General features: G+C 34.4%; 1 non-coding gene across 1 annotated transcript; it reads right to left on the bottom strand.

Annotated features, from left to right (window-relative positions):
- Positions 1 to 10257: 10257 nt before the first annotated feature.
- LOC122277968 lies at positions 10258 to 10364 on the bottom strand. The gene has a single exon (XR_006229269.1). It is a non-coding gene; the product is annotated as a small nucleolar RNA R71 (small nucleolar RNA).
- Positions 10365 to 10648: the final 284 nt, after the last annotated feature.

The raw sequence follows: 10648 nt of genomic DNA, 5'->3' as shown, positions 1-10648 counted from the left end.
ATGATGGCAGCCACCAAGGCCCTCTCTCTCTCTCTCTCTCTCTCTCTCTCTCTCTCTCTCTCTCTCTCTCTCTCTCTCTCTCTCTCTCTCTCTCTCTCTCTCTCTCTGTGTGTGGCTCCAACACTCCAACTCTAACTCCAACAATTCAAATTGGAGTCAGAGCCTCCTTTTAATCAAATTCAAAGACGAAACCCAATTTCGACTTCGGAGTTTAGAGTTGGGCTTTTTGACTCTGTTGTAGTCGGAACCCAACCCTAGGCAAAAGGACTATTTTGCATCATTAATAGAAGCCAATTGGCAATGAATATTAAAATAAATAGTTTTATCAGGCACCATATTCATATGTCTATTTAGAATATCACAAGAGTAGAAAAGTATAAGAGCAAGACTAGTAGCAAAGCCATTGTAAACTTTCATCGTGTTCACCAAAACATAGAAATTTTCCTAGTTGTTTTTCGATGATGACTCAGCTAGATAATAGAAAATCAACATTAGTTTAACTCGCCAAGTAACCATTCTATCATAGAGAATAAGCTCATTCATACGGATTCTAATAAACCATACTCCAATATACCATAAACAATAAAAACATAAAGAATAAACATTATGATCAAGCCCTATAAAAGGGAAAAACAAAGAGTACATGAAAATTGTGATCATAATTGGCAAAAATTCATTACCAGTGTTACAACAAGTACTTCACCAAAGGGCTCAATGATCTCAACAATGGACTATGGAGGCAATAAGGGCTAAATAACTTACTATTTGCAAGTCCATTAGAGAGACAAAGAGGGGCAGAGCCATAGAGCAATGATGGAGTCACAAAGAGAGTTTGAGACAGAGGGAGATGAAGACGCCATGATAAGGGGCCGCGAGTGGTGTGAATCTGATATTTTGATGTTGGGGACAATTGTGAGACAGAGGCTTAGAGAGATTGTGATACTGTTAAGGGGGTTGTGAATCTGAGATCAAGAGACAAAATGTTGAAACTTGACTCACTTGAGAAAAACGGAGACCGACAACGATGACCATGAGAGGCATGGGCGAAAGGCGACAACGGCAGTAAGATAGAAAGATGAGAGAGAGGGAGACCGAGGGAGGTAGGAGTGCAATTTGGGGGAGGGGGGCGTGAGTTTGATACATAATGGGTTAGGGTTTTTTTTTTTTTTTTAGGTTTAAGGTTATAACCATAATTTTGACTCACTAAGCAGGTCAAAGTGGGTTGCTAATGGATCATATCAAGTTGACACGTTATCAACCCATTTAACAATCGTGTCTTACCAGGTCAACCTGTTTTAACCCTAACCATTAACAATAAATCTAAACCAGCTAATTTCATGTCATATTCGTGTTGAATTAACGAGTCATATCATATATTGCCACTCCTAAATATATGTAAATATAATATATATAAAAAAATGTTTACAAAAACCAAAAATTTATTTGTTAAAATTTGTAGATAAATTAAATAGTATAATAAACATAAAATCTATTTTATCATAATTGAGTAAGTCATGAACAAATACAAGTTCACTTAAATAATATTGGAATTATTCATAAATTTGACATGTAACTCAATCTCCAATAATAAAAGAGGAGTGCAAGTTAGTACCCTCCCTCGTCCCCATCCTTAAGGCTGTACAAGAAGCCAAAAAACTGACCGGGACAGACTGGAATCGGCCGCTAGAGTCAAGAATCGGTCGGGATGCAGTGGGAATTCAAAGGAATCGACATTGGTCTGGTTCGATCTCAACTTGAACTCGGTTCAAATTGGTGAACCGAAAGTGAAACAGCGTCGTTTTATAGATACCGTGTAAAAAAAAAAATTAAACTTAAGTCTAGAATGACGTCGTTTGGTTTAATTTTAGGTTTCCTTTGATTCCTTTCCCCCACCCCTTGTCTTCTCTTCTTCTTCACTTTTGTTTCTCTCTACCTCTCTCTCCTCTCTACGACGACAGCAGCACATCTTCTCGAGCCCTCCAAGTTCAGCCTCCAGCCATCCCTCTCCACCATTCCCAATTCGGGCAAATGACACCGTTCTCTCTCTCTCTTTCTCTCTCAAATTAACCAATTCTCTGCTCTATTAATTTGTTAATTTTGTTGTGAATTAATTGTGACGTTTGTTGTAAGATTTTCTAGCTTTTTGTTGTGAATCAATCTGTGAAATGTGAATCATTGAAGTCTGAATCTCTATGTTTTTCTCTCCTGCATTCCTCTCTCTCTCTCTCTCTCTCATTGTGCCATTGACAACGTTGATGAACCGACCGGAAAAACCATCATCAACGGTTTTCTTCCCCTTCACCAACCGATTTCGATCAAGATGTTGGGATTTTTAGGAAATCGGTGCAGTTTTGCACCAAAACTGCATTAACACTTTCTGTTTTCACCCCTACCCACTCGTGTGCTTGTTAAAAGAGTAGTCAATTGCAAGCCTCAATCTAGCCCCTGGGCAATCATATCCATCAAGCCTTCCAAAATATTAAATCCATATACAAGTAGTGTAGATTAGGATCGAAGCGAAAACACAAGTCATAATATTTTTATGTAACACATGGCAATGAATATTATTAAACCCACGGTTGTATTTGAGCAATGAGATATTTTTAGATATTCTGTGAATAATAATAAAAAACTAATGATAAAATATTGAATAATTGTGAATAGTAATAAACCAAAATATTAAATCCATATACAAGCAGCATAGATCAAGATCAAAGCGAACACACAAGTCATAATATTTTTATGTAACCCATGGCGATGAATATTATTAAACCCAAGGTTGTATTTGGACAGTGAGGTGACTTCAGATATTCTGTAAATAGTAATGAAAATTAATGATAAAATATTAAATAGTATTGAATAGTAGTAAAAGGTAATGGAAAATATGTGAAAAGTAATGACAAAATAATGGATGGTAGTAGAGTATTCTCAAAATACTCTAATATCCAAACTAGCCAGCTTGGTTTGTTTTCACAAACCATATTATCTTATCTCATCTAATCATTACAATTTTTTCAAACTTTCAAACAAAATGCAAAAAATAGTTCAACTTTTTCAAATTTCAAAATAAAATTAATATTAAAAAATTATATTTTTACAATATTTTATTTAACTTTCAATTTTCATTTCATCTCATCTCGTCTGTATATTCAAATAAGGCCTTAATAACTAATTGATTAGTAAGATCTGTAACGTGTTATTTAGGCTCTTTCCCAATTAGTTAAACAAAATTGAAAAATATGCAGTAGAATGGTTTGTACTGCAATAGTATCAAGGTTCTCTATCCCTTTCCCATCTATATGTGTCAAAAATACTAAATTAGAATACATGGCGGAAGCATTTACTTCAAGCGGCAAAGCTCAAATAGAGTGCAGTTATTCCACGAACTTTTTAAAGTATTCGAAATATTTTAAATGTCCAAAATTATTTTGAATTGGGTATTTTTAATATTATTGAATCAAACCTAAATTTAAAATAAGCCTTTTTTTATATTTTGAAGTCCCGAAAATAATATAGTTTGAGAAAATCATTTTATTTAAATGATTTTAATTCTTTAATAATATTATTTAATATTCAGCATTTCAGTTTATTTTAAAAACTCTATTTATTGAGATGGTTTTCTTTCTCTTAAAAATGTTTAGTAAACTTCATTATTTGATTTTATGATGCAAAATATTATTTTGGGATTAATAAAAAAAAGTTTGATTTTTTTAATTTGGTCTTTTTGCACATGTATTTCATCTACCTCTTATTTAGTTAGTTTATTTCTAAGTGTTAAATCTCCAACATTAGATCTAGATTAGGGACCCCTAGATGTAGGGCCAAGATTAAATTCCTAGAAACCCAAACCCCCCTCATTTCCTCTCTTCCCCTCTCAGCCGCCTCCCTTCCTCAACCAAAACCCCCAACCCGTGACCCTCTCTTCTCCCTCGCGTTTGCCACATCCAAGCCAATGTTGTCGCTGTCGGCAGCACCCCCTTAGGGAGCATGCCTCACTAGTGACCCTCACCCTACAAATCTCTCTCTCTCTCTCTCTCTCTCTCTCTCTCTCTCTCTAGCGCCTCTGTCGTGCTCTCCCAACACCACCATGAGCCACCTTGGGTCTCTCCCCCTATCTCTTCTTCTCTCGCCTAATTTCTCCCTCTGACATACCTTCCCCACCACATCGCACTCCTTCTCTATTTCTCCTATCCTTACTGCCATGCGCCTCTATAGCTCCACTCAAATCTCGGCACAGCATCACCATAGGCCACTACTCCACACCGTGGTGCCACAACACAACCAACATTTCTCCCCAAATCTCATTCCCTTTATTTCTCTCGGTCATCGCCACCCACAACCACCCAATGACGCCATGCACCACTAGCAAACTTAGGCCACCACAGATCCCCTCCAGCTGAGAGCCTAGCCACCTACCTTTATCTCTTTAACTCTCCCATCTCATGGGCAACCACCAATTGACAGTCATGGGTCTACCCAGCACCACCATCCTTCACCACTATCCATGGCCAAGCAACCATTACACAAACCCTCCCACAATAGCCCCAACAACTACTGCAACCCACCCTTAGCCTCCAAACCCTAGCTCCAGCCACCCAAATAATTGCTATTTTAAGCCATGGCAGTGATCACCAAGCTCCAACCCAACTCCTCCTTACACACAGGTATCCATCACTAGAGACCATGCCAAGCAGCAAGCAATGCAACAATATAGGCGCCCAAATTATGGTATAATTCATATCCTTTTACATCCAAAATATTATGTTATGAAGCTGATATTACATGGTGTTGTGAATATGCTGTGTTGTAAACTGTGAACAGAGTAGTTTATGATGTGGTTGTACTTTATGAAGTGTTAGGATGGCTATGTAGTTGTGGAGTGTGTTATGGGGTTATGTAGTTTGAAATGATGGGCTATTATGTAGTGTGTGATGTAATTGTGTTGTGGTTGTGCATAGTCTAAAGTGATGGGATTGGATGTGAGGTTGTGATGTGGCTGTGTAGTTGAAGTGATGGGATTATTGAGCAATTGTGTTGTGGCTGTGTGTAGTGTGAAGTGACGAGGCATTGTGCATTGTGATATAGTTGGTGTCGTGGTAGCATACTATAAAGTGATGAGGTAATGGTGTAGCTATGAAATAGCAGGATGTCACTTGAAGTGTTGGGATGAGCCATGTAGTTGGAAGTGTTATGTGAAGTGATTGAATGTGGTGTAGTCATGGTGTGGTTGTATGTTGTGTAAAGTGTCGGGATAAGCTACGTGGTTTGTTGGATTGTGTAAAGTATTATGTTGGTTGGGTTTGAATTAGATGTTAGTGTAGGTATGTATGAAGTTTTTATGCACAAGTGGACGCTTTAGCGACTATATATTGATCTTAGGTGAGGAAAATGGTAAGGTACATGTGTAAATTAGTTGGACGCACATGCCGGATAAATTTATCATATGTAATGGATAATCTATCCTAAACACGAAAACACGATGTTTAAGCCTCAAGGTTATTTTAAAGTTGTGTATTATACATGGGTTAGGTTATAATGAAATGTTAGTTAGATTATGCAAGAATGGAGGAAGAAATGTATGTATTGGCTAAGGTTGTGAAGTATGACTTGGTTGTTTCAATTTATACATCGGAACGGATAGTTTGGTAGGAAGAGTATGATAAAGGTGATAATATGTCTTAACTTTTAAAGTGAATCAAGAAGATTCACTTTAAAGGATAAAAACTTGAAGTAAAATGCAATGTGTTGGAAAGGTAACCTCAAATGGGCCCTAAGTTATGAGTTCAAGAATTTAGAAAAATGAGAGAGGAAAATATAGAGGATGGACACGGATAAAAGAGTATGTCTAAGTGAAGGAAGTCCAAATAGAGGGTAGTTTATTTAAATTCTAAGTTTTAATTACTTATGCACTTGAGAAAAAGGAATGACGTTAAGTTATGTATGCATGTAGGTTGTCATCTGACATGCACATAAATTGACTGCATGAAATCCGAGTAAGTATTATGTTCATACTCTTATAGAGTTGTCTAATGATATAAAAATGAAAATGAAATGTTTCTCTTTATGATACTTTATGAAATGAAATGAAATGAGGTTTTATAAAAGTATGCTATGTATTACTGTTTAAAGATATACAGATGTAAAGGCCTTCTTTGGCAATCCCGATTTATGTACCCCAAAGTAATATTTATATTCATGTGAATAGATGTTATATGTAGTAGCTATTGTTTTTATTTTCATGAAATGCAATGTTGAGATTTATGCTTGATGCTTTGAAATGATATTTAACTGATGCGATGAAAGTGTATTTACATGACACTATGAAAGGATTTTTAAACGAGGTTATGAAATGAATTTTAAATGATGCTATGAAATGATGTTTAATGGATGCTATAAAATGATTTTAAGCTTCTGCTTTTAAATGATATTTATGAAATGAACTGATAAATGAAATGAATGAAAAGGAAATGACTGAAATGAATGAATGAAAGGAAAGGAAATTAAAGAAATGAATGTTTTAATGTATACAAATACGTAATAGTTATGACTGAATGAATGAATAATGGTACCAATGGACTGGGTAGATTGCAATATCGAGTAAATAGTACTGATAGTGCACCTAATGCTACCCCCTGATTGAAAGAGATTCCCAACCTGTGGCCATAAATGGAATCTAGGTCTAAAAGATCGATAATCCCAATACGAGGGACATAATAGTGTGTACATGCCAGCGAAAAAGTGATAAGAGCTAATTGAACGTTATGAGTGTTATAGTTTCTTTATGAATGAATGTACAAGATGTGCGAATATTTTATGAATGTTTTTAAAAAGAAAAACTCCACTTTGTAATGTTTTCAAAGGAAATAAAAGTTTTATGTAAAGTATGTAGATGAATAATGAATGCATAAATGGAAACCTATGTTAGTATATTTTTACAGTATGAAGTCATACTTATTAAGTATTCGACTCACTTTGTTCTTTTATGTATGCTCCCCCTCCCAAGGATAAAATGAGGAAGCAGCATCAGAACAGACATGGCCCAAAGGAAAAAAGATAGAAACCTAAGCAGTTTTTACGTAATGTATGAAAATAAATTTTTGTAAAACGAAGTTTAATTTAATTTAATGATTTCCACTGCAAAACTCTATTTTAGATTTGTAGAATAGATTTTAATTTTAAACTTAGTCTTGCATATCTTGGGTAGGATAGGGAAAAAGTTTTAAAAGGGTCAGTGATTCACGTCTCATTTTCTAAAGTCTTATTAGGAGGACGGGCATTACATAATGCCAGAACAACACTTACAAATTCCACAACCTAAATACCGAAATTAGAGAAACATATATTTTAGAGAAAAAGAGATATTTTCATTTCTTTTCAAGAAGTGTCCCACTCTAAGAGGGAGGGGCTACATAAATACTCTCTCTAATTGTAACCCACGGTTGGCCTTAAAAGCGAACCATTAAGGCCCATAAAGTGGCTCAATAGCCGCTTCATAATCTTGGCCATGAGAAGTGAAAGGGGTGTCCACTATTACATCTCACACTTGCATATAGTAGGCAAGATCCCATATCTACATCTCTTAACATATTCTCGATTTTATTCATACTGTTAAATAGACTATCTGACCAACGAATCGAGCACACTTGTAAAATAAAAATAGAAGAATTCTACCAAATATCTCTAAGAGACTAGCATAGCAACATCCCTAACAATGTCTCATTATTCTTCGACTTATTTGGTCACCTCAAATTAAGCATCCCTAATCCCTTTTGAGTCCACATGACTTAGAACAATGCCCAATCTTAAGAAAAATATGATGTACTCACATATATGATGCAATTTCCAAGATGCAATATAACTTGCCGGCAGTGAGTACTGGCTTAATACTAATGTATTTCCAAATACTCTTCCATTCTTCCTCATATCATTCAATTTTAGTCCAATCACTTTTTCAACAATGTTTCTTTAGACTGTATCATTTATGGTTATAGATAACATGTTAAAGTAGCAAATACTAAAACTCAACCTTGCGACATGGTCAAAAGTCTCCTAAGAACATAAATAAATTAAGGTCATCAATTATAACTTGCAAGACTCACATGATGAAGAAGTAGAGATCCATTTTATTGCTGGTCGTAAAGTACATGTAGTATGAAATATATGCTACGATGAAGTTCTCTTTTTAAAAAGAGTGTATGCCTAACCACAATACACCATATACATTTTAGTCTAGTCATTATCTCATCGCCTAACTCAAGTCCCTCTATTTACCCACTATCTCAAGCACCAAAAGAGGGTATGATGAGTGCGCGAAAGTCCACTATAAATACCCTATTATTGGATTAAAATGCTAAAATGAGAATAGAAATAATAAAAATTAATGTGTATTCTTGAATTGAGTTTCTATTTACTTTAGAATATTCCTAAGTAGATTTTTAGGTCTAATTTTAGAGTTTATAAAAGAGCAAGTCAAAACCTAGTCAAATTCAAATGAGGACTTTAATGGGGTTTGAGAGCAATTTGAATCAAGATAAAAAAAGAAAAAAAAATCACAAAAGGAAAATACAAGAAGTCCAAGTCTGAAATTTTCAAAGAGATAGCCTGGACGTACTTTAGTATTTTGACCTTAACTTTCTACTCATGTATTGGATTGATACGATTATTAATGAGTTATAAAGCTATCTTAAAAGGCTATAAATTTTTCTTTAATAAGAATTTCTAAATTCGAACTCCTAATGCGCGTACGTGGCTACCAAGATGAGTTCCAAAATTGAAATAATTTTTTTATGCGGAAATTATGAAAACATTAAGGTTTCTTTCCTACTCTATATAAGTATATCATTAGCAAAAAATAAAAGAAGAGGTGAGGCACAAGTGGCAGATTTAAATAGATGAGAAAATCACTTCCATGTCTGCTGTTTACTTTATTTTTCTCTGGAGATTTTTGTTGTCCATTATATTTATGGGTAACTAAACTTTCAAGTAGGGCTAGAGATTAACTTGCATATTAGATGATATTTTTAATTTATGTATTTGATTTTCAATTACTAAAACTCTTTTGTTTTATCATTCTCAATTCATTGTTGATATTTTCTTTTCCGAATAATCATAACGTACATTTATTCTATTTATGGATTCAGTCATGTTTTTTCTATTGAATGATTTAGTTCTTTGATTATATTTGGATCAATCATTTATCTATATTAATTTAGTTCTTTGCTGCAATATCGCTTCCTACGTATTTTGTCGTCGTTGAATTTTCTCAACAGGAATAATAATTTACGAATTTTAAAAGTGGTGAATGATTTTTCAAATGGTTAACATTTGTTTTAATTTTGGTTTATAAATTTATATCTTCTGATTGAGAATTTTTAGAATTGAGTTTCAAATTGAGTTATTCAATAAATTAAGAATAATTAAAATACCAGATTTGTGCAAGAGATTCTCGATGCTATACTGTTTGTCAAATTTCAGTAATTCTTTTGTTAGTAACTTTGCTTTACTTTAATTTACATTTAAAATTAATATTTGTTCTCCATTGTGGAATCGACACCTCAAAGCTGTACTACAACTATCACGTTATTCTTTGGGCGTAATCAAATTTTGGCGCCGTTGTAGGGAAGATGATAGAAGAATTGCTAAATAGTTTTTCTTTTCAATAGTTTGTACAGACGGAAACTTCGTTCCCTCTTTTAGTTTGCTGCATTTTTATTTTATTTTCTTTTTCTTTTTATATTTTTTGTAGTGTTACATTTTTTTCTACCTTGCACGCACAGGTATAGAGATATCTTGGGTTGATTTGCTTGTAAACCAGTTTAGAGTCAGAGTCAGAGTCTAATTTTTCTAATCATTTATTTGATAATCTATCTAGTCAAAAAAAATGAGTGTGCAAAAAGATCAACTTATGACTCTACAGCAGTATCTTCACCTACAAATATAGCAACACCATCATGCATTATATTTCTACTAAATATTCCTCCAATAGATTTCAAACCAGGTATAATATAACTTCTCCATACTTTTCATGGTTTGGAAAGTGAAAATCCATATATGCATATTAGGGAGTTTGAAGAAGTTGTTGCTACATTTCATGGTCAACCTGGCACTGTAGATATTGTTCGACTTAAGTTCTTTCCTTTCTCAATAAAGGATAAGGTGAAGAGTTTGATGTATTCATTGAGACCACGGTCGATTGGGTCATAGGCTGAGATGACCCAAATTTTTTTTAATAAATACTTTTCTCATCATAAGACTAATATTTTGAAAAGGCGAATCTCAACTTTTAAACAAAAAGATAGTGAGACTTTGTGTCAAGCGTGGGAACATCTTAAAGAGTTACTTAGCTTGTGTCCCCATCATGGTCTCACTCCTAGAGAGCGTCAATTTATTGAAATTATGTGTAATAGTGAGTTTTTGCATAAGGACCCAGATGAGGCAATAAAGTATTTGAATGAACTTGCAAGACTCACAGTTGGATAGAACCAAATGCTTTTGACAGTACCAATCGAGCACATTCCAATCAAACTCATTCTAGTGGAGGCATCTATCATCTCAAAGAATAAGATAACTTGAAGGCAAGGATGGAGGGCCTAACTAGAGAGTTAGAGGCATTGCAGATGAAGGAAACTATGACAGCTCTTATTATTCC

The sequence above is a fragment of the Carya illinoinensis genome, chromosome 9 (assembly GCF_018687715.1).
Source record: "Carya illinoinensis cultivar Pawnee chromosome 9, C.illinoinensisPawnee_v1, whole genome shotgun sequence".
NCBI classification, from domain to species: domain Eukaryota; kingdom Viridiplantae; phylum Streptophyta; class Magnoliopsida; order Fagales; family Juglandaceae; genus Carya; species Carya illinoinensis.
Note: the sequence above shows the minus strand (reverse complement) of the source record. Positions and strands in the feature narration are given on the sequence as shown.